The sequence below is a fragment of the Haemorhous mexicanus genome, chromosome 8 (genome assembly GCF_027477595.1).
Source record: "Haemorhous mexicanus isolate bHaeMex1 chromosome 8, bHaeMex1.pri, whole genome shotgun sequence".
Taxonomy (NCBI): Eukaryota; Metazoa; Chordata; class Aves; order Passeriformes; family Fringillidae; genus Haemorhous; species Haemorhous mexicanus.
The window spans coordinates 8,524,924-8,544,520 of record NC_082348.1 but is presented as its reverse complement, the minus strand read 5'-3'; positions in this window follow the sequence as shown (position 1 = coordinate 8,544,520).

Sequence of the window (19,597 nt, the reverse complement as noted above, 5' to 3'; positions counted from 1 at the left end):
GATGGATATGCTTTGAATATTTTTGTAATTGTGGGTAGTATAAAAGTCATTTTCTGTTAGATTGCACAAATCCATTACATTAGTAGAAAGATACATTATTGTAATAGGATTAATGTGCAACACATAAACATGATCAGTAATATTCTTTTTGATAAATTATCTCATTTTAATGACTTGGAATGTAGAGAGATTTCAGGATAGTTCCATCTTTGATTTGCATAATTGTATTACAGACAGACAAATTGCATTATATTCTTCATTAACAATAGATTGCTTGTATAACTATTGTATTTTTGAAGGCACTGCTTTTATGCTCATCCTGTAATTTGTCATTTTATGACACCACTGTTTAGCTTAGTTTGGAGAGAATAGAAACGAAAAGATTATTTGATTTTAGCTGAGGGCAGTGGTATCTTTGCATTCAACAGCAATGCAATGAGCTATTGTTTGTTTTAACAAATTATCATCCACAGCTAAAGTTAGTTAAAAATATTCTAATTTGTGGCAGATCCCACATTCATGGCATTTCACAGCAGTGTCAGCACTTGTAAATGAACTTCAGTGTAAAAACACATCATAAAATTAGATCCAACAGAATGTTTCCTCCTTTTTTCTTGGGCTCACTCTCCCTCTTTTTCTCCTTTGCACATGCACATACACACATGGTCTGTTTTGCTCTCATTGAGTTCTTCAGGGTTTCATAATTCCATAGGCTAACTATGTCTGCTGAATTGCAAATGATATCATCAAATGTATAATTCATTTTTTCAATGGCAAATCCTTCTCTTTTAGGATCATGTGTTTTCTCCATGGAAACTATTCTTAAAGATGTTTTAGGATAAAGCAAATTAATTTTTAATTTTTCCTCTAACCAAACCTTCTTCAATCATTTTTGACTGCTAAGAACACCAGTAAATTAAAAGTTAGTAGCTTGAGACAAGTTTTCACTCCTACCATATCAAAACCAGTTTCTTATTTTAGGAAATCCAAGACTTGCTGATTAGGGCATCTTGAGCACTGTGATTCTTGAAAAAGAAGTTGGCTTTAGAAAGAAATTATTATGGCCAAATCGCAAATAGATACCTATGATTGATAATGAAACACAAAAATTTGGTTTCCTATCTAAATGCAAGCCAGAATTTGGGCCTGGCTTTTCCCACTTCCCATTTTTAGTGTGTTTTGCAAATGTTCACATTGCAAGGCTATTGAGATTTAGGATCATACATATTTAACACTCCAAGACTCCAGGAAATATATGTTTGCTGCTTGTACTAAATAGCCAGAAGTCTCACCAAACAAGTAATGGGGAAAATGAGCTTATGCTGTGATTTACCATCACAATAACTCCTCTAATCAAATATACACAGGCCACACTTTCTGAAAAGCACAATTCTCTAGGTTATTTAAGTAGGGCAAAACAATCACATCATCATCAGCTGCATTTACCATGGCTCACTGTCACATATGCTCTTCCAAATTATCTATCTCTGTGTTCTCCAGATGGAAAGCCAGAGCATTCTGATGGAAGTTTCACCCACCAAAACTGGTCCATGTGACCATATCACATGGGACAAACTGGGCTTGGAAATGAGTCTGGGGAGCCTTGACTCCAGGCCACCACTGACTCATCCTCTAATGCAAGACAAGCACATTCTGTTTTTTGCCTGCTTCTGTTGTTCATTCTCTCCATTAAGATGCCCTAGAGCAGGTTTTCCTTCCTGTATCATTTAACCATGGATATTAGAAAGAGAAATGGGGAGCAATATTTTAGGATGTATATTACCTCTTCCATGAGCTGCCTTCCATTGTCTAACTCTTATAAATGCATGTGGAGGAACTTCCCACAGAGAATGCCCTCATATTACAAAATCAATGTTTTTAAGTCTTGGAAGTTTTCCTTTATCACCAGGAGAATAATTATAAGCATCACCAGAAATAGAGTCTGTCACATGTAAAAATATATCAAACTAGAAGGAAAAAAAAAACTTAAAAAAGTAAGCATCAGCTTTTTAAAAACACGTTTCCCTTAAAATCATTCTTCTCTCTCTTCTCCCCCTTTAAGAGATTCCTTTGAACAGAAAAACAGGATGCATATGCTATATTGTCTGTATGTAAACTAAACATAACCCCCTTCAGGAATTAATAAGATTAAGTTACACTTCAGTGAGAAATCAGTGTACATAAATTAATGAAAATTTCCTGTGGATGGTAGCAAAGAAAGCTACTCAGTGTGCCAGTGAACTGATGCAAACTGACATTTTATGATGAGAATTACTGAAGAAGGATTAATGGGACCTATCTACTGCCTATGACAGTACATAGGTGACCTCAAGTGTCCCCTATGAGTCAATGTTTTCCATCATGTCCATAAATGAACCAGTGGGTATGCTCTGATGCTTTCTGCCTCAGCCATAAGGTAAGGATTTTTTTCAGATGTAAAAATATCTCTTTCAGGCAATCACACCAATGTTTGCTTAAAGGTAAGCATGTCCTTAAATGTTTCTCTGATATGTGGCGTCAAAAACTGACCAACATCTGCAATTGCTTACATGCACTTCACTGCAGGAGAGCACCAGCTCCTGTCAAGTCACCAGTCATCAGAAAGTCTCTTCTCCTTGGACATCTTATTCATGCTTCTATCTTTCATTCCCTTTCAGAGCTGTGAAGGTCACAACAGACTAATGCTGATGTCTTCTAGGCCCTACAGATTATCTCATTTCAGGCTAACCATCAACCAGATGCTGCATGAAAATTCATCTAATCCTATTACTGTGAGGTTACTTAATTCTTTCAGTCTGAGCATCAGCCTTCGATTTTGACAAATATTGATAGCAAGGATGATTTTGGGACACATTTTTAAGGTTGGTTCTTGGAGAATAGGCTTGACCTTGAAAATTCACTTTTCCCCCACAGAGAGATGTCCCAAGGCAATATTGGACATCTCTTCTGTAGGTCTTCCCACACATATCTGGGGAAATCAGGTTTCTTTTCATCTTCTGCCTGTTATATTTGTTTGCTGCTGAAGAGTGATTTTAAGTGCAGTTCTTTGAATACAAACTATATCTCTATCCTGACATCTTAAATAGTCATCTATTTAGATTTATTCTTTCAAGAATCTAGGAAGGAAAGGGTATTTGTGTTTTCTGCAAGGTGTCAAATTTATTAATATGTTGTCTATTTCATTTTACAGTATTATAGAAGACATCTTCCAATACTTCCATAGGGATCCTATTTATTTATTAAAGAAACCTTACTCTTAGAAAGCAGTTTCCAGCATTTCCATGTGCCTATTTTTATTCTATTATCCCTAGTTATGTTGTAGCAAGGATCACTAACTACTAATTTATTTTGATTGTTAAAGCTAACCCAATAATGTTTGATCAAATAGTCTTAATACTTTTAAGATTCCCAAGTCTGAAATTATGTTTGGCACTTGAACATTTATTGTAGTTGTTGAAGCTCTCAATGCTTTTAAAAATCTCCTTATGATGGGCAGCTGTTACATGGAGTTTAAATATCTCACCACCAAGTGTTTTGTACACTAGAGAAGAATCCTAAAGATACAAAAATGTATCGCTGCCCTGCTATTCTTTGCCTCACAGCAACCTATGAAGTGTCCAGTCACTTTAGGCAAATGGAATGATGACTGTTAAAGGACTTATGTGCATTTAAAATTCAGTGTTGAAAAAATAATTGTTTATAGCTGTGGGAAACAGGAAGAACTTCTGTTGTTCCCTTCAAAAGTTGTGTTACACACAGAGATCAAAATAAAAGAAAACCTCTGAAATGCTTAGGTAGTGGCATCCTACAGGGAATAAATATAACCACAGGAACAATAGGTATTTTTTCAGAGCTCCCATTGGAACTAATACTTAGCTCTAGATCAAACACAGACGCTATTCTGGGATCTGAAAATGGGCTTCCCAAAAATCCCAGATGCTCACAGTATTCATGTTTCCCTTTTAGCCACCAAAATAAACACTCCATAGACTTGTAAGAGATGGGTTTATTTCATATAACAGTAAATGGCCTTCTAGGGTCAATATATTAGTTTTCCTCTAGATATACAGTTGCAATAGCAAGCGATGCATGAAGTCTGTTAAGCCTTTTGAATTGTCTATCAGTTCTGGGAATTATAGATTTTAACCCATATAGATACTTGGCTCAACCACAAAATGAAAAATCATTAAGAAAAAAGCGCTCTATATTATTACTCCAATATGTACTTGTGATTTAGAATTGGCATTTCAATACACAAACAAAATTCCTAGAATCATCTAGCTAAATGCAAATGGGTTCTATAAATACTTTAAATAATAGAACAAAAGAAAGCTCATCAGAATTTACTACTCATCCAAGTGTATACAGCTTTTTCTATTACACATACATAAACACCCATCCTACTTCTACAGTTGATTGAATCAAAACATGAGAAGATCTGAAAACACCTTTGTAGTTTTCTTAAAGTTCTACCACTACTGTAATAGGTTCCCTGGTAGTACACAGGCCATACTCTGTAAATAAATGTGTGTTTCATTTTCAAATGGAATTTCATTAATCAAACCACAGTAATAGTAGAGTATTTAAAACACATTTCTCTAAAAAGGGGGTAGAACATGCCAGCAAACTACTGATACATTTATGTTGCACAATGATTTAAACCATCTGAGGAGATGGCCTTCTGCCTTCAGATTTCATGACACTTGAAGTTCTTCCCCCCCTAGAGGCTCCCTAAGCAACCCCAACACTGCAATGAACTTTGAATATTCCCTTGCTGGAATCAAAGGTCTAATTCCTCTCCTCATTCCATTCACAGGGAACTTCAAGAGACAAGTAAGTTATTGCAGAAGTGCTATATCTGTGAATCAATCTTCATATATATTTTTATATATATATATATATGGCTACTGTGACTATATACAGCTTTTCATCTGGAATTGGGAAAGTAGTTTATGAATGAAGAAATAGAAATACTGGTAAAAAAGTGAGGTTGAAATGTCATCCATTTGCTGAGCTGGGAACAAAGAGAAAATATGCAGCGTCCAAAACCTCTGCCTCTACCTTCAGAGAGTAACAATGGGGAGCCAGTGACCAGATCCCCAGATGTTTTCTCATGTGAATATACTGCAGCAGCAGCAGTAAATATTTCCTGGATAAAGATGGGTTGTATGTGAAGCTTTCAGATAAAGTCTGGGTAGCCAGAGCTCAGCTCCACAATGACTATCCTGTTTCCCAGAAATACCTATGGATTCATTGTTTAGAACCACAGAATAGAATCAAAGAGTCTTCTAGGTTGGAAAAGACCTTTAAGATCACTGAGTCTAACCATTAACCAGGCACTGACAAGTCCACCACCACAGACAGAAATCCACACTTTCCATTAAAACCAACTAGCACTTCCATCAGCTTCATAATTTGGTCCTTAATGTGCAAGGTAGAGAGAGGAAAGGCTCAACAGGGAGAATTACTTCACTAAGAATCTCTGAGGATTTCAGGCAGAACAATAAAAAACTAAATTAACTTATTCATTTTTATCACCTGATGAGCATAATTAGCAAACCGTGCATAATGACAGCAAATAATGGCTCTCCTTCCCCCCTATTAAGATAGCTTAATGACTGTATTTTCCCAGTCTTAAAGCTTGCAGTATTTACCAGCTGTACTTACCTGAAAAATATTTTGTCTGTCAATATTGAAGTTAACAAAATGCTTGACTACAGCACATAATGATGCTGACAAAAAGCAGCATTTGAACTCAACATCGAGGCTTTTGCAGCTCTCACTGTGCTGAATCCTCTGTGACAGAAACTCAGCAAAGAAACATGACGTAGCAAAATTTAATCATTCATTTCATCTTCCCCAGATGACAACTGATATGCAACCTTCATTTGTGATATTCTTCTTTCCTTCATGAGTTTCACTATCCATGTACAAATCCCAGGACAGCCACCTGGAGAACCATGATGGTAGAAGTGCATTTTATTGTCAGTGTTTAATATAGAGCTGCAGGATCCAGGTACCCTTTGGTAGCACTGGACCATCCCTTTGGGTCTCAAGGATGGGATTAAGGTTATTGACCTGGCTCACTCTATATTCACACTGAGACCTTGCAATTAAGCCATGGGAAATGGCTTTGCTGAATTTTCTTGTGTTGAAATCAGCCTTTTGCAACAGGAACAAGATGCAAAATGTCTTGTCCAATGACAGAGTTTTCATGCTGCATCTTCAGCAGCAAGTGACACTGATTGCATTGGCAGCTATTGCTATCTACTGCCAGACAGAACAAATTCAAACTAATTTGGATGGAGTATAAAATATACCTCTCCTCAGGGCACAGTCTTGCAAGACCCCCAGAGACTGAACTCCCATTGATTTCCCTTGACTTAAAAGGCACAAATGATTCGCATGACCAGATCCAGAATGGATAAAGATGGAGAACAGCAGTGATTCTGATATCATCCTAAAAGCCTCTCTGACCCTCACTGTACTAGCCATCCTATGATTCATCTGTCACAGCTGTATCTAGCAGAAGTATTTACTTTCAAGGCTCTTTCCAGCTTATCGTATTTTACCTACTGATTCCAAGCCACAGTCTAAATGTCAAATTCTGTCTCTTCCAGATGTCTGTACTCCTCCAACATCTTGTTGTCACGTGAATGGATCAGAAGGATCTCTTAGTTCCCCTTTTCTCTATGGACATTGCCCAACATGACAATAATCTCTAAGCAATACTCTGTGGCCAATTAAAGTGAAAAATATACAAGAGAAAAACCTAAAGAAAAGAAAAAGTGTTATTCTTCCTTCTCAAATCTAAGTTTTATCTATCTGGGAAATAAAAATATTAAATCTGACAGTCCTACCCTAACTGATTATCTTGTGAGATTTAACACTGACTTTAACAATATATCAATGCTCTATTTTTCTTCCATTTTATTTCATTCTCTGATAACAGATATTAAGAAAACCCTGCAGCTTTACATAAAGACAGCATGTGGCATTTTATCGCTTAGATGCTGACTGTGTTGTCTGAGACTTAAATTCTGTCTTATTCCACATGGTTGTGTTACCTGGGTGTCTCATGAATATATTATTGTGCTGGTGGATGCATGGCTCTGCTGATGGAAGGTGCTTTTCTCATGCCTGGGGCAATACAGGAGAAAAAAATGTATGCTAGATGCCAGTCTTGAAGAAGTGAAAAAGTTTGGGATTTTTTCATTGTTGCTCTGTTTGTCTTTCTGTTCTTCCTGCAGAGGAAGAACCTTCACGAGTAATGCCTCTTCCAAAGTGGTTCACATGGCCCACAGGCCTACAGCTCCCCACATGAAACATGCAGTTATTAATTTGTTCCTTTACAAGAATCTATGGTGGAGTCAGTACAAACTGCTTCTACTTTGTACCTACTTCTGCTTTAATGTAGAGGTCACTGCACTAAAGAATCCCCAAAAATTACTCTTACTCTCTGTGATATTACTTCTTTCATGGTTTTGTTTTACCTCATTCATCAGATATCAGTGAAGTGTGAAATGATGATGAGAAGGAACTTTCCAACCACTCATGCTCCTATTGCAAATCAGGGCTTTGTATGATAGGCCCAAACATTAAAAGAGTAGACTTTGCCATACATGGCTCTTCTGTGTGGCTACAAAAGGCAGATTGAACTTTATTGGATCTGTTTGGCTCTGTCCTCTCATTGCAGGGGACATGTGGCATTGATGTTCTCACTCTTTCTAACAAGATCCAGGTAAAGAAGCTTATTTAGCAACAGAGGATAATCAGGGAAGAATCTCAGAAGATTTCAGTCTTTCAGATCTTGCCAATATTTAGTCTGACAAGAAGCCTTGTCAAAACCAAGCTCATGCAGTTAGAAAGACCTATCTATAGTCATCCTTTTCTTACCTTTGTCATGGCTATTTCTAAATAGACTTTAGAACTAGGGAAAATACTCATGGCTTCTGGACCAAGTTTTTCTGGGCACACTGAAAACCAGGAGTATCAGTATCAATTGCAATATTTGGAACATAACTCAGGTACAAAGAAGAGACTGCAAGAATGAAGGAGAGCCCTGCACAGGTAAATAGCTACTTGCAAACACATACACACACAAGTGCCTACTAATACTACAAATGTTATATAATATGCTGGCACTTGTTCAAAACTTTGAGGCATTGGCATTATTTTAATAATTTTTTTCCATTGAAGTAAAGAAACTGCATGTATAATTAAACAGTTGTATTGTATTGTAGAAATAACCATGTAATGACATAGTTAGAAATTCTTGGTTTTTCATGGTAATATCAAATATAATTACCATGTAATCTGCAGAAAGCAAACAAGGCTGTAATTATTCTATAATCCAATTAATTACAGGGTAGCAGATAGGGTATTTCTTCCCAATAAAACATACATGCAAAGAAAATTAACTGGTAGAGAAAAGATATTTTTCCCTTGAAGAAACTTATTTAATTAATGAAAAAAAAGGTTTACTAGAATTTCATGTCAAAGAACAAAAATGCACCTAGCTGTGAGCATGTCTCTGACGAAAACCTGCAGTCTAACCTGGCATTATTCCATCAGCAGAAATACTTTCTTTATTGTTTTTCTTTTTAGCTGCTAGAACTGTAACCCTTCCATTGCAGTAACATCATATATTTGTATGATTCTATAGGAAGATACTGAGTTAAAAGCATAGAAAAAGGAAGTCTTATAAGTATTCCCCAAAATAGGCATTACGTGGGTTTGGAAGCCAAAGCTTCCTTATGCCACTTCCCGCAGTCATAAGGATAAGCTGACTGTGTCTGTTCCATCCTCTGCCTTGACAGCAACAAAATCATGTCCCTGACTTGGGCTGAGACTGGTTTTAGTGAAGTACCCACTAAAAGAGCTAGAGTCCTTTTTGTTTTCCCACAACTGAAATGAACGGTTTGAGGTCACATCATCCCCTAGACAGCAATGAAATATTTCTACAAACTGTATTTAGGGTATTTTGTGACCTCACCCACATTCCCAGTTCTATAACTCCAGTTAGTTTAATCTTCTGATTTTTTTTTAATAATCTTGTGAAGCATGCCACAGAAATCTGGCAGTAAATCAAGGAAAGGCTGTGCTGCATGTGCAAAGGGAGAGCTGAATGCAGCATCTCCCATCTATTCCTGCTGTAAGTCTGAATCACTGTACTGTCAAAACATCTATGCCCAGCTTGAAGCTGCCTAAAGAGCTTGACTACTGTATAATAAATATTGTGTTCCTTTATATATTATTTAAGGACACTTTTGAAAAGGCTTTTGATCCTGTGAGCTGTTTCTACCAACCTGCTTCTGCTCCAGGTATTTATTATAGCCCACCAGCACTTCCAAATTACTTAAAATCCCAGCCTTGTGATGACAAGGTCAGGTCCTCAGCCAGCAATGCTTCACTTCTTTGGGCTGTGTAAGGGTGCACATAAAGTAAAGACAAAGTCACTAAAACTCAAGATATTGTCCTCAGGTTCTTTTCTACTCTATTCCTTTCCTTCAGAAGTTTAATTGCTACCTCATCAGACACACAGGTACACTTTGTCCCAAGAGGGACTCAACACCTGGGGACAGCCCCTGCCCCCAACAGCCCTTGGTCTATAGGTGTGAACAAACATCCTTTGGTGCATGGTGCAGTTTCACACTCTGCTTCCTGAACAAGAAGCTGCAATTCTTGATAAGCACCATTATACTGGCAGGGCCCTAAAGAAAGATCCAAACTACTTTCATCCACCATGCAAGTAAAACCAGTCACAGAATTCAGTGGCAATTTGACTTATAAATTACTGAGTTTCAAATATACATTTTTCCCTACTCCTGCCTGCCCAGCCTGCTCTGAATCTCCTTTTTTTAACCTTGCACCACTCTAACCCTCAGTGTTTAGTTGTTAATCCTCTTGAGAACAAGATGAAAAGTGATGCAGTACAGCAATGCTTGAGGGCATGCAAACAATTATACTTCTGCACTTATCATGTGCCATTTCTACTTCCAGAAATTGTTTAAAGCTCTTCAAAATGTGAGTAGATGGACAGTCTCTAAGAGCTTTCTCTTTCCTCATATGCGACACCTTCTTAATGAACAATAAATTCCATACTAAAGAAGTCCTGGGGATCAGGTTGTCACTTAGGAGATTTGGGCTTTCCTCATTAGATATTAAAAAAACCTCAAGACATCTATTTTGATGCAAATATAATTTTGAATGTGCATAATGTTTTATGCACATTCATTTTAGAGCATGAAACATATACACCACTTGAATGAATTAGGACAATAGAGTTCTGTCTCCAACAATATAAGTGTGAATATCTGGGGAGGGGGACAGGAAGAAGCAAATTTCAAGGGTCACACATTGTTGTAATACTTTTTTTATACTTGCCTGCTGAGAAAAGTTGAGAAGGCTTAAGTGGGGGAAGGTTGTTACACAGCAGTACAGTAGTTTTAAAAAGGGATCGCTTACACACAGTCTGCCAGACTTACACTCACTCCTGCCCCAAATTTTGAATTTAAGGATATTCAGTTTTGGGTGAAATACATTGGCCAGTATGGAGTTCATTTCTTTTGTCTCTTGGTCACACTCCTGTGAGAGCTGCAATTGGGGAATCACACCATGGCAGGATTAGTGGTAAAACCCATTCCTGCTTTAAGACCACAAGTCCTCTGATGAATGGCTTGTCAGAGTGGAGAAGGAATCTCTGCCTTTTGCATGCTACTTTTTCCCTTAAGCTTCTACAACCATGTCATGTCTGAATGTTCCCTCACCCTTTCACTTCACAAATGATTTTTGAGCCTACCAGGCAATGCCAGCCAAATTTGAGAGAAGGATAAATGTTGCAGCATATGCCACAGCCCAGACAGCCATGGTACATAATTTTGCTTGCTTGTTTGATACAGCTCTACACTAGTATTTAGATCCATCCATCCATCCATGGCTTGTCTTCTTTTAGCTCTGTGTCTGTTGCACTCTCTAGAGTAACCAGCAGTTTCACAAGAATAGAGCCCATGGCATTAAATAGCACCTTGCAGAACAGATGTTTCTATCCCCAATTTACAGCTGCAGGGCCAAGGACAGAGCAGCCAGGACCAATCCAGGCATCTGATATCAGTTTGTTTGGGGTTTTTGTTCTTGGGTCTTCTCGTTGAATATCCAGCATTGTCTCAGCACTTTCTACATTCAAATCACAGCTCAGGTTGACTCCTGCTGCAGCTGAAGGAACTCAATATCCCTCTAAATTTGGCCTTAGATGAACTGCACAGGACATCCAGAATATGAGAAACTCATCCAAAAGGCCCAGCTGTACCAAGTCTTAGGATCTGCCCAGTTTTATAAGGAAATAGAGATTATTGGCTGAATCCCAGCTCACTTAAACACAGGATATATCTTTTTCTACTTTTGCCCCATTGTCTCTGTCATTTGCCTTTCAGCATTGGAAAAAAAATTGAGTGAGGTTCTGCACAGAGAAAAGCTTCGTGGATCACACTACCCTAACTCACTCCCAGGGCTTGGAACAGTGAATAAACCAGGGTTTTGGTGAAGGATGGTGAAAACTTCCTCATCTGAAATATTTTAAGGACACACCACTATTCAGATGTGTGAAGCTGCATATCAATGCAGTACAGTGTTACTGCATGTATGTATTTCTTAAGGATGTTAAATCTGATTTGCTTTGCCACTGAAAATGAATATTCCTGTTTAGCATGAAATAATGATTTTTAAAATCTGTGCAACAAAGCCTCCAAGATCTTGATGACAGGAGCACTTATTGCTCTGCTAATTGAATAATGTGGATTAGTGAGAATGGTATTCTGCTGCACAGTGTCTGCTCATGTGATTAAAGACTTTGTAGTGCAGACAGCCCTATTAATACCATATAAGCAGAACAAACCCTGAATTTTTATTATTTAAATTCCTATTTTCAATATAGTTTCTGGGTGGAACTTGGAATAAAAAAAAAAAAAAATCTCCTCCTCTATCTTTCTCCACCCTTCCATCATGTAAAATCACTTTGACCACACCCAAGGTCAGCAGGAGGGTTCAGACAATAGATACTTTATTTTTTTTCCTCCAACTGTTGATAGTTGGGGACTTAAAAAGCCTCCTAAAGCCATTGCACAGATATTGGTCAGCCAAGGCTAACACTGAACTCTGCAGGAAAGGCGTGGAGGATTGGGTGTTCACTCATTTGCTCATTCAGAATGAAACCTTGCTGAGGACAGGGTTTGGGGAAGAGTGCTTAGAATATTGTTAGGACTCACTGAACTCAGTGCTTAGCATGTGATAATGTGCTTTGATAAATGAACTTCTGAGTAGTAGTACTGGGCTAAAACTACGGCCTGAAATATCCCTCTGCCTGACTAAAGTCATAATCCTCTGAACCTCTTGTTCCCTAAATGTCATGTTTTTGAATCTTACTTTGGGGGATGAAAATAATATTCTCACCAGGTCTGACTTCCTAAGAAAATACCAAACGTGGGTTTTGCTCTTATGGTTTTGGCTTGGATATTAATTTTATATTGTCACTGAGGACTTCTGTAGAGAACCCAAGTTAAAGATGACTTTTGGATTCAGCGAAGTCTTAATTCAAATGGCATCTGCATGTGCATAACCTTCAATTTTTCTGAACAGCATTTGTTTTTGTCATGTGGGAGCACATGTGCACACTGCTGTGGGGACAAAGCAAGAAAAAAAATGGTTCAATGCTGTTGAATTATTCTGAATCTAAATGTAACGTTAAAATACATTCCTATGTCAGAAAGCAAACTGTCTCCTTCAGAGCCATTCTAACCTTTTTGCCAATGCACCCTATCAGAGTTCCTTAATTGATGGTTTATTGACAGCCCAAGCAGTAATGGCTCCTTTGGAGCTCTTACACTCAGTGCTGTTGGTGTCTGTTTAAGGAGCTTTAATCTGCCAATTATTGACATGTCAGAAAGTAATGACTCCTTGGAAACTCTTATGTTGTTCTGTCAGAGCAAGTTTCCAGCCTACACAAAGTGGTACTCTGTGCAACTCTTTTCTTTATTGAGGAGTTAAAGAGTGCTGTAGATAATACTAAGAAATACTGCAATACTGCAGCACCAGAACCTCAAAATCAATACTATAGGCAGCAAAATATCCACCAATGGATCGTGAGAATTCATGTTCTGTCCAGTTTAATCTGCATAATGAAAACAAAATAATAACTCCAAAGGAAAGATCAGTGTGTATTAGGTTCATATCAAGTGTGGAATGCATAAAAAAAACTCAGTCTAATATTTTTTTCCTTTGAGATGTGCTTCATCCCTAAAGCCCCTGAGCAAGCACAGTGACACTTAAAATGTCCATCACTTCTCAGAATGAGATATAGAATAGCCAACACCAGAGCATGAGAGAGTGCCTGGGGTTGAGACTTAGATGCAGAAGAGCATTTTCAACACCACCTCTGTGATGCCAGTGCCATTCAGGTAGAGGGCCAAGCACGGATTTACGGAGCTTTTCACCCCAGCTATTCTGGTACCTCCTACTCCAGTATTGTTTGGCTAGTACAGCTGTGCCAATGTCAGGAGATTTTGCCAGCATGTTTACACAGGCCACAAACTTGCAAAGCCCTTCACCAAGCTGGTGAAGATCTGTGCATCTGCAGTGTGGTCCCACCTTGCCTCCCCAAGCCTTGCATTCCCATCTTTTCCCTCACCACAGCTTCAATGATCATGCATTTGGCTGTGAACAAAAAATTATCATTTTGGGGGCAGGGTGTGTGCATGTGTGTGTGAGAGATTTCTTTTGTGCTGGATCAGCTCACTGGTGCAGCCAGCTGCACAGCTGTGCCCTGTTAAAGCTAACTCAGAGGAGAGGGAACACACAGCAGGACCCCAGGCTTTCTTTGGCTTAAACTTCTTCACAAACCACGCTCTTTGAGTGGTACATCCAGTGATATCTCATCCAGCATAAAGATCACTGGTACAAAGTCATCAGAAGTGACAGCTTTGGCCTAACAGAGAAAGCCTATCCAGGCTTTGGTGTTTTACATCATTCAGTCACAAAATGTTTGATCCTGTACCAGAAAGCAAATTTATTATATCATTGAAATGTGGCCTCAGCCTGCCCCAAACTACTTCCAGTTTGAAGAGGCAACTAAAAAAAGGCTGGAATAAAGGATGCATTATCTACCCAACTTCAGTGGAAGATGTAAGGTCAAGTGACCTGACCAAAACTGCACGTGAAGTCTATGTCTGAGGGGGGAATTTAATTTGGATTTTCCAAATCTCACTTTGATGCCTTATCCATAAAACCCCTCCTCACTCTTATGCATATTCTTTTCATTCCAGACACAGCAAACTACAAGGCATGATTTTTCAAAAAAAAAAGCCTGATCCTTTTGAAGTGCCACAAATCATGTTTGAAAGTCTGACCTTCCTGGAAGTGCTAAAGTGGAAAGTGAAAAGTCTGTCTCAATTTACATATGCAATGCATTTGGAAAATCAACACAGAACTGTTGCTTTAATGATTTGCTGCCTAGATAAAACTTTGAAGATGACCAAAATTTGGAAGTCATAGTGCAAAGACAGGCAAAGTAGTGAGTATTCTGTTCTCTTCCATTTCTTGTCAAATATGGTTAAAAAGAAGATCCAATACTTAACACCTGAGTATTAAAAAAGTGGCAGATTTTTCTGGGTTTCAAAGTATACTCTTTTCTTATAGTGGGGAAAATTAAGTGTAATTGTGATGTAAAATTTTCTTTTCTGATACAATTATCTATTGGTAAAGCTACCACTTTGTACAAAATAAGGTTATTCTAATGAATCTGCTCAATCTAATCTTCATAATCATGGTATTTCTAAGGAAGAAAATTAATTGGATGAAGTTAAATATCCCCTTTTCATGTCAACAAAATTGGTTTTTCTGGGGATTAAAGGATTAACGTGGTGTTAAATCCCTAAAGAGGTTAAAAACACTTTATTATTCATTAGAAAACACAAAGATCGGACTGTTATTTTGTTCTTATGTCACTGTTTGTCATTTCATTGGAAGAAGAAAGAAAAAGAACAGGAATACACTAACGATTTCAAGACCCAACTCAAGCATAATTTTTAAAAGAGTGTTGAAATTAGTATACTTTTTTTTAATCACAAATAATCAATCTATTTAAACAATAAATATCTTCATTTTTTGGGTTATATTAAAGGTATCTGTAGGTGAGGAACCGGAGATAATACAGAATGAAGTTGAAGTTCTTCATTGATATGTTAAAATTTCAGGTAACTCCACAAGCATTCCCAAATTAATCTTTTCTTTAAGTTACCTTTTTTAAAGCTATAGAAGGAAGAAGATGGTCCATTAACTCTGTGTTCAGAAGGAATCCTTACTGAGGGGAAAGTTCTTTAAGTAAAAGAATTAATCCTCATGAAACACTTCCTTCATCATTCTGGGACTGATTTGTTAAAGTCAGTGAGAGTTCTTCCAGTATCTTCAGTGAGCAATGGAATAAGTCCTAAGAATTGTGCTTGGTCAACACCATTAAAACCTACATTTTTCCAATCTGTTACAGAAGCAAAACTTTGCACTAAGATGTTGTTTTGTTTGACATCCTTTATTAAATTTAAATAGATAAAATACTGCTTTTTATTGTCTGTTTGCCACTGTTACTTTGGCCAAGTGTTGTAGCTCAGAGTTTAACAGTGCCAAAAGTGAGATCAATGTATGGATTTCCTGGTGGAATTCAAAGATGAAATCCTAAGGACTGTGAAATGGAAATGTGACTTTAAAACCCTGAGATTCATGGTGTCCTGTCACAGCCAGCAGTATTAGTCAGTGGGCCAGGCATGTCTGTAGAAAGGCTTGCATTTTCTAAGTTCTCCTAGTGCATGAATAGATTCCCCAGACAAAAACCATCTTCCTCTGCCACTAACCTCATCCCAGAAAACAAAGTTCAAAATGTCTGTTTCCACCAGCTCAACACATATCATGGAAGAAGATTTGGAAGCTGCTTCACAAAAGCTTCACTTACGCTAGTTAAGTGTCACTTGTGAAACTCACTAGCAGCATCTGGAAGAATTCTCTTCAATCCAATCTGCCAATTAGCAGTGATCCACATGGTAGGGAGCAGGGAGAGGAGGTGCATGTTTGTAGGCATGCCTGCTAAAACACAGCTCTGTCTTCTGATTCCTCCTTAGCTAAGGAAGGTCTGGAGAGGTTTCTTGGGCATTGAGGAATGCCAAGATGGGAAAAGTAGAAAGAACCTAAACAGGCTGATATTTTTATCTGTTGCACTGAGGCTTTGGCTTAACATTACTCCACTAACAAGACACAGGGCTCAATCCTTGGCACCAATACACCACCCCTGGAAAAAAGTGCTTTACAGCAGTACTTTAGCTTCTGTGGATTTGCCCTAGCATCTAATCTGAATTGCATGATACAGACTGTGAACCCCCCAGTGTTTTACCGCTCACACAGGCCCAGCCAAGGTGTAAGTGCAAGCCAAAATATACTAAAACCCAGTTGCATAATGGGTATTTTAGACAACAATTAACACTAACTGTAGGAAGAGCAGCAGAGAACTCCAGGGGTATGGGATGGGGGGAAGAGAATGTTTTCAAGTATTTAAAGAGAAATGGAGAATCAGAGGGACATGGGAAGGTTGTTCCAGATGTCAGGAGCTGCAGAGTAGCTTGCTCGGAGGTGTTCAGTGTCTAGCTGAATGCCCTGTGATTAGCTCTCCATCAGTATTTTGGATACAAAGCCAAAATCTTACACTATGGTTTCCTCCCAGACCTTGCTGTTGCTGTGAAACTATCCTAGTCCCATTTCCTCAGCTGATGTCACTCTGATTAAAGCAGTAAATTCCTTTATCTCCCACTGCTCAAGCTCTTTTCTAACCTTAGTGTCCAACTCAGCCAGCCTCATGCCGCCACCTCCTCCACAGAGGTTTTAGTTCAGTCTTCAGATAGTGAAAAAGGAATACCAAAGCACAAATAACTGAGAAATGAAAAAGTAGTGCCAAAATGTCACAAGAAAGCTGATATTGGAGCACGTCCAAGATGAACCAGAACAGGAAATTCTAAAAGCATCATAATAGATATTTTCTTGGTATCTCCTGCCAAATTTGTGCAGTCCAGTAAATAGGAATAAATTGACAAACTGAGAGCTTATCCACTGAATGCAAGATTTGACCCATATTAGTTGTACCCATCTTTAGTCAAAACTCAGCTCCACAAAACCCCTGGGGTTTCTTCAAGTCCTGCTGCTTTGATGTCTGTATAAGGAAGATTTATACTTGCAGCTTTTGGAGCATCTCATATGGTTCAATTTTCAGCATTGAAAACAAACATATTTTCCTAATTCACACCTCATTTATTATAATAATATCTACATTAAATGATATGATATGATATATATGAATAATATATTATACCTATTATTATTTATAAATGAGGAAGTCTTCTGTGCTCCTGCTCCACTGCAGAAGAAAGTCTTTTCCACATCTTTCCCAGCAACAAATACTGTCTTTACAGCTTTGTTTCAGGAGACTGATAGCTAAAGGAAAGGGATGAGCCTCCGTGGAAACTTCCCTTGTGCTGGTCGTTTTCATCAAGCGGGTACGAGTCAGATCCCTGGCACTCAGGATTCCACAGCTGCTATCATACAGCAGTGTGCTGTATCACCCGGCACGATGTTGAAACAGATGCTGACTAACCGCCCCCCCCCCCCCCCCCCAAAAAAAAAACCCCATAAATTTTGAACAAGGTAATTTCAATATTCACACCTTTTAAAGAAGCAGGATCATTTCAGAGTGAAGTAGAGAGTAAAACCACTGATGTGTATTGAAGGTAATGCACATTCTTTGGCTCTTTGTTGTGCTCAGCAGGTGGTAATCAACGACCTGATAAGATTAGTGAGACCTTTAACATTTCAGAAAGGAGTTTAGGAGCCATGAAAAACTCTTCAAATTGACGAGTATTGCAGCAAGCTCACCCAGGGCAAGAGCATATTGCAGTCATCTTTTGTTTATCTCATCCTTGACAGTAGATATCAAACTTGTAATGCATTTTGTAAAAAGAATAACGCATGAAGACAATACTCCCACAAGCCTTTTCTTTTTTGGCTAACGATGGATACTCTTTTTAAATCAAAAACTCTCTGGACTTGCCATGTAGAAAAATAGAAAACCAGCAAGTTGTCACTTGGTTTTAAAGTTGTGCTGGGTTCACCTAGCAGGGCTGATTTCATAACAAAGAATGAGTGCTTGTGAAAGAGAGAAGAAATTTTGAGGGCGAATATATTTGCTGGTGTATTAATGACAGCAATATTGTACAATGATGATGGTTGCTGTAGTTTGCTCAGATTAACCCATGGATCAGCTGGACAATCATACTGCTTTTTCCAAAAGGTAGTGAGCCCTGGTCACAGTGACCCATTTCACTTTGCTCAGTTGTGGTATCCCAGAAAAAGACACATTGGAAATAATTCAGTACAACTTTTCCTGGTCTCTTCAGAGTTACAGGAATGATATATGAGTATGAATAGAAAGAAGGTTGTTTTTCTGTCTGGAAAGTGAAAAGAATTGTATAGGGTCACCTATTTTTTATGGCTGCTTTGTGTGAGCTTGAAGTGCACCAATTTCAGACTAGAAGTGTGTCAGTGAAGCTGGTTTGAGATTTGATCAGGATTCAGAGCTGCAAATGTCTAACTAATGACTCTTAGAAGTTTCAGTACCAGAATGGAGGAATTCTCACAAGGCCAAGAATTGCATTTATTGATGAGGTTTGATCTCACTACATACAATTCTGCTTAGAGACAAAAACAGTTGCAAGCACAAAATGTATGTCAGCTCCTGTCAGCTGAATCTAGGAAATGTTCTGCTTCTGTCCATAAAGAGTGAAGGCTTCACAGAAACATTACAGCCCAAATTTCTGTAAGTTTGGGTTTGTTTCTAATGGTACACTTTGCATGAAATAACTGGAAATGAACAAGTAAAGGGACAGAACTTAAAAATTCCACTGAGGTTAATCAAATCACACTGATTCATATAATTCTAAGCCAAAGGCTTCAGCAGGCTCTCATGGCAGTATAGTCTCCGCCCTCACCAACCTAGGAGTATCCAGCTGCTGGAGCAGGTTCTTCTGCTGTAATAGCTCCAGCCACCTTCAGATAGTCATTAACAGAAGCTGTATTTAAGGAGAAACACACTCTTTATGTGTTTGTGCTACGTGACACAAAGTTAAGTTTTGTGTGGTAATGGGAGTCTGACCTTTTCTTAGATTCTATTTCTGTAATTGATATCCACATTGCATTTTTAATCAGGTTGTTCATGAGTTGTTTAGGTCTCTTGCTTCTAACAGGTTATACTGAAGTCTGGGCTTTGAAAATTACAGAAGAAGGGAAAGGAATAAGAGCCAATGATGGCTGAAAACCATTTTTCGTTTGTGTGAATATTAAATATGGAGAACTGTTAAAGAGGAGCAGGCTTTATTCTGGCAAGGTTTATGCCTTATAAGTCTAATTTGGGGCAAAGAAGAGAAGAATGTAGTTTTTTTTCTCCAACTTATGCAGAATCAGCTTCCAGCCACCTGGAGTTAAGATGGTGGATATAGTTACACCTCTGGTATGTGAC